The sequence below is a fragment of the Scylla paramamosain genome, unplaced genomic scaffold, assembly GCF_035594125.1.
Source record: "Scylla paramamosain isolate STU-SP2022 unplaced genomic scaffold, ASM3559412v1 Contig4, whole genome shotgun sequence".
Taxonomy (NCBI): domain Eukaryota; kingdom Metazoa; phylum Arthropoda; class Malacostraca; order Decapoda; family Portunidae; genus Scylla; species Scylla paramamosain.
Window position 1 is genome coordinate 1,767,501 of NW_026973669.1, and position 5,000 is coordinate 1,772,500.

Below are 5,000 nucleotides of genomic sequence, written 5' to 3' on the forward strand. Positions count from 1 at the left end.
CTTAATAAATAAACAAAATACAACATAAAACACTTCTAAATGATCTGTTTGGTTGTTTATGCACTGAACTGAAACAACAATAACAACAACAACAACAACAACAATAAGAGAAATTTAGACTAATTCAATATTGTTATCTTCCTGACTGGAACACACACACACACACACACAACCTTTCCTCCCCTCCACACCACTCCGCTTCCTGCCTATCTGCCCGCTCCCTCCCCTCCACACACTGTCCAGGCGATGGATGTTTTTAAGAGAATACTTAAATTTAAACCAAGATCCCACCACACCCACTGACCTTCCTATAAAAATTTACAAGGAATTTGCTGTAGAGCTAGCAACACCGCTATGCTCCATAATAAACGCCTCACTCTCCCAACACTCTTGCCCCGCGGACTGGAAGACATCTTATGTCACTCCCACCCCCAAAACTTCCAGTCCTCAGTTCACTCAATGACCTCAGGCCAGTCTCTATCACCCCCATCCCTAGCCTTATTTGTGAAGATTTTGTATATGACTGGGCATACACCAAAATTTGTAACACCGTGGATATCAGACAATTCGGAAATATTAAAGCCACCTCCACCTCACATTACCTGACCAGCTTCCTTGAATTCATCCACAGCCACCTGGACAAGCGAAACACCTCTCTAGCTGTTGCTTTTGTCGACTTCAAAAAAGCCTTTGATCTAGTTGATCACACTGTTGTCATCAGCAAGGCAGTAAGTCTGGGTCTCCCTCCTAATCTGATAGCGTGGCTAGCCGACTTCCTCACAGGAGAGACAGTCAGGGCCGTTCGCTATCAGGGCTCTGTCTCTAATTTCCAACAGCTGACATGTGGAGTCCCCCAGGGGACCAAGATGGGTCCTCTATGCTTCCTCCTCCTCATCAACGACGCCCTCACCGACACCCCCCCATCGCTGGAAGTATGTGGACGACTGCACCGTGGGCGTCCCAGTTTCCAACAAGAACCCGGACTACTCGCCACTGCAAGCAATTCTGGAGCGACTGCAGACGTGGACAGAGGAGAGCAGGATGAACCATCAACCACAGCAAAACTGTGGTGATGCATTTCTGTACCTCCTCTGTACCAGTGCCCCCCTCCCCGGCTCACAGTGGGCCCTCACCCCCCTCCAGGTGGTCCAATGTGCCAAGCTTCTCGGAGTCACGGTGGACGACCAGCTGACCTGGAAGCAGCATGTCGCCAGCATCCGTGAGATCAGCTACCTACAGGCTGTACATGCTGCGCAGACTCAGGTCGCTGGGGACGCCGACAGATGAGTTAAGGGGGGTGTACCTCACCTTCATCCTCCCCAAACTCATGTACGCCTCCCCAGCGTGGTCCTCCTCCCTCACACACACTCAACAGCTACAGCTAGAGAGTGTGCAGAAAAGGGCGTGCAGGGTCATCCTTGGCCCTGCATACACCACCTATGAAGAAGCCCTGACCACCCTGAGTCTGTCCAGAATATCCACCAGGCACCGAGAGGCTCTGGAGAAGTTTGGGAAGGGACTACTGCATCATCCGCGTCTCAGAGACATGCTGCCGCCCGACGCGCCTCGCCCTGTCCCGTGCCACCAGACACCACAACAAAATAACGCCCCTGAAGGCGCCGCGCACGGACCGGTACAGACTCAGTGCGATTCCCACCATGGTGCGAGCCATCAATCGATAGTATTTCCCTCCTAGATTAGTCTTACCGTTAGGATTAATGTTAAGTTTTTTCCCCATCCCCTATGTACATTTTCAGTTTGTCAACTGCCTAAATAATAAACCGTTTATTATTATTATTATTATTACACACACACACACACAAACTTTCAAAGATGCATTTTTTGTATAGTAATCTCATACACACACATACACACACACACACACACACCTGAAAGAAATTTTTATGCAACAAAACCAAACACACACACAAAAATAAACACTTTAAAAACACACACACACACATACACACACACCACTTACCGCAGACGCAAAAGCCAACAAGAGCCTTAGTAAACTCGACCTCAAACTAAACTGCGTTGCCAGCCTCTCGGACAGCAGTGCCTTGCGAAGGAATGCTGGGAGGCACCTGAGGATCTCTAGGGTGGTGGTGGCCCCCCTCTGTGGCACCACCCTGGTCTGGCACCGCTCCACCACGCCCCGCCATCACCCCAAACACACTCTGCGGGTCTGCGTTGTTTATGTTTTTCTCGTAGAGCCAAATGGAGATTTTTAGCAAGTCTGTGGATGTGTTTGGTTAGGTTAGGTTTAATTTAATTTTCTTTATTTTTTCTCTTCTTTATTTTCTTTTTTTTCTTTTAAAGTTAAGCTTATAGTCTGGTTAGGTTAGTCTCTCTCTCTCTCTCTCTCTCTCTTTTAGGTTAGTTTTGGTTAGGTTTGGTTTGGTAAAGTTAGATTTGGTTCTAATATCTCTCTCTCTCTCTCTCTCTCTCTCTCTCTCTCTCCTCTCTCTCCTCTCTCTCTCTCTCTCTCTCTCTCTCTCTCTCTCTCTCTTTCTCTCTCTCACTAGCTCACAATTTAAAGATACAAACATGAATTGCCTCATTGCTTTCTTTATCTTTAAACAACACACACACACACACACACACACACACTCACCCTTCCAGTTCGCTGTGGTCATCTCAGCATAAAAGTATTGGAACCGCAGCAGAAACTTGAGGGCAATCAGTAGAAACTCCCCTGCAAAATTTTCAAGCAAGTATGGTTCACGTTTGTTAAGAACCTTGAGAACCAAACCTATGAGCAGCTGTGGGTGGATGTGTGGGGTGCCTGGGGGTAGAGAGAGAGAGAGAGAGAGAGAGGATTATTAGTCACTCTTCATATAGGAAAAATCAACAAGAACACAAGAGTGGGTGCAGGAAGCCATCAGGACTACACGTGGCAGTCCCTGTATGAAGCATGCCTGTCTGTTTCCACCTGTCATCCCTGTCCATACACTGAGCTAGTAGTTGTAGTAGTAGTAGTAGTAGTAGTAGTATGCCTGCCTGTCTGTTTCCACCTGTCATCCCTGTCCATACACTGTTCTAGTCTATACACACACACACACACACACACACACACACACACAACACACACACACACACACACACACACACACACACACACTTTTGCTGGATAAACTGAACTGATAATAGGTGGGGCAACACTTCAATTTATTAACAGTTATCTTTCCAGCTTGTCACAGTTATCATGTTTTGCAGTAACTCTATGAAAGAATCTAAACTGTCACCCAGAGGAGTACCACAAGACTCAATACTGGGACCAACACTTTTCTGCATATATATTAGTTACACCATTGAATGCCAGCACAAAATTTCAATTCAAAAGACAACCACATGAATCGATTAATAAGCTACACAAACACCCAGACTCCACACACAAATGCAAATTGCCGAACTAAGTATCTGTCAGTGACCAAAACCTAATGAATCACAATGAAATATCTCCACAAACAAATTGATTCAAAATTATTTCCCACCTTTACAAACTAAATTTCTACACACAAACACACAAACATACACACCCACCTCTACACGCCTTCTTCAGAATAAGCAGAGGTAGAGAAGCTGCCGTGCGTTTGTGTGTCTCTCTGTTCCGCAGCACGGTTTGTGACACCAACGGCTTGCTCCTCTCCTCATCCTCCAGCTTACGGGCCTCCTAGGGGGGGGGGAAGGGGTGGTTGTGGTTGTTGTTGTGGTTGTTGTTGTTGTTGTTGTTGTTGTTGGTGGTGGTGGTGGTGGCAAAAGATTAGAAGAAAAAACAAACAATAAATAAATAAAAAGTAAAGGATTAGAAGAAAACAAACAATAAATAAATAAAAGTAAGATTTGAAGAAAAAAGAAAAAACAATAAATAAAAGTAATGTTTATTGTGGTGGTGAAAGATTATAAGTGACAAAAAAACAAAAAAATAAATAAAAAATACACATGAAAAAGAGAAAGATGAGAATATGCATGATAAAGAAAAAAGTAAAACAATGATAAATAAACGAATAAACAAATAAATAAATAAATAAATAAATAAATAAATAAACAAAAGTAACATGTGAAGGAGTACTGGTGGTGAGATGGTGACAAAAAAAATAACAACAGATAATGAAAATGGTGACAAAGAGGCTTAATAATCACACACAGGAGGTCCACAAGGCACTGTTCTGGTTCCTTCTCTGTTCACCTCACACTTTCATTAGGGATGACGACACCACCCTCTCACCACACATCACCCTGTCTCACGCTAACTAAAAATTCAAATAGTAATATATTCTGTGTAATTTATAGACAAAAAAAAAAAAAAAAAAAAAGAAAAAAAAAAAACACCTTTATCTCTGTTTAAATGAGATTATTATAAGTTCTTTAATTTCCATACATACAACAATACTTACTGACTCTCCCATCACCAGATCGGGCCAGCAAAACACACTTACCATAAGGAAATATTTGCGAGCGCTGAGGAAACACCTGCGACCAGTTTGAAGGAGTCCGCTGGCCGTGCATTGAGGTTGGCAGTGATGGCCGAGTTGTTCAGAAGACTCCTCAGCTTCTCCACTGCCATTCTGGTCAACAAGAACACAAGGGTTGGTGCAGCGAGCCATCAGGACTACATGTGGCGATCCCTGTATAAAGCTTGCCATGTCTGTTTCCACCTGTCATCCTTGTCCACTAAGCTAGTAGTAGTAGTAGTAGTAGTAGTAGTAGTAGTAGTAGTAGTAGTAGTAGTAGTAGTAGTAGTAGAAGTAGTAGTAGTATGCCTGTTTCCACCTGTCATCCCTGTCCATACACTGATCTAGTAGTAGTAGTAGTAGTAGTAGTAGTAGTAGTAGTAGTAGTAGTAGTAGTAGTAGCAGTAGTAGTAGTAGAACAATTCCTTACTGTATCTTTCTTTAACAGTGAAGAGATGAACAACAGTGAGGAATACCTAACCTAACCAACAACGGATCTTGACAACAGCACCATAACATGCAGGCAACACCACTAACAAAAAC

General features: G+C 43.8%; 1 protein-coding gene across 2 annotated transcripts in view; it reads right to left on the reverse strand.

The window, feature by feature from the left end:
- The window catches only part of LOC135096418 (serine-protein kinase ATM-like), a 43,914-nt gene extending 39,288 nt beyond the window's left edge, over positions 1-4,626 (reverse strand). Inside the window, exons 1-4 of one of the 2 annotated variants that reach the window (XM_063997908.1) lie at positions 4,443-4,604; positions 3,547-3,676; positions 2,618-2,788; positions 1,982-2,239 (exon numbers count right to left, since the gene is read on the reverse strand). The gene's annotated coding sequence lies outside the window, so the exon portion shown is untranslated. Of the gene's footprint in view, positions 1-1,981; positions 2,240-2,617; positions 2,789-3,546; positions 3,677-4,442 lie in introns of both variants that reach the window. The other variant, XM_063997909.1, reaches the window with a different exon arrangement.
- Positions 4,627-5,000: the final 374 nt, after the last annotated feature.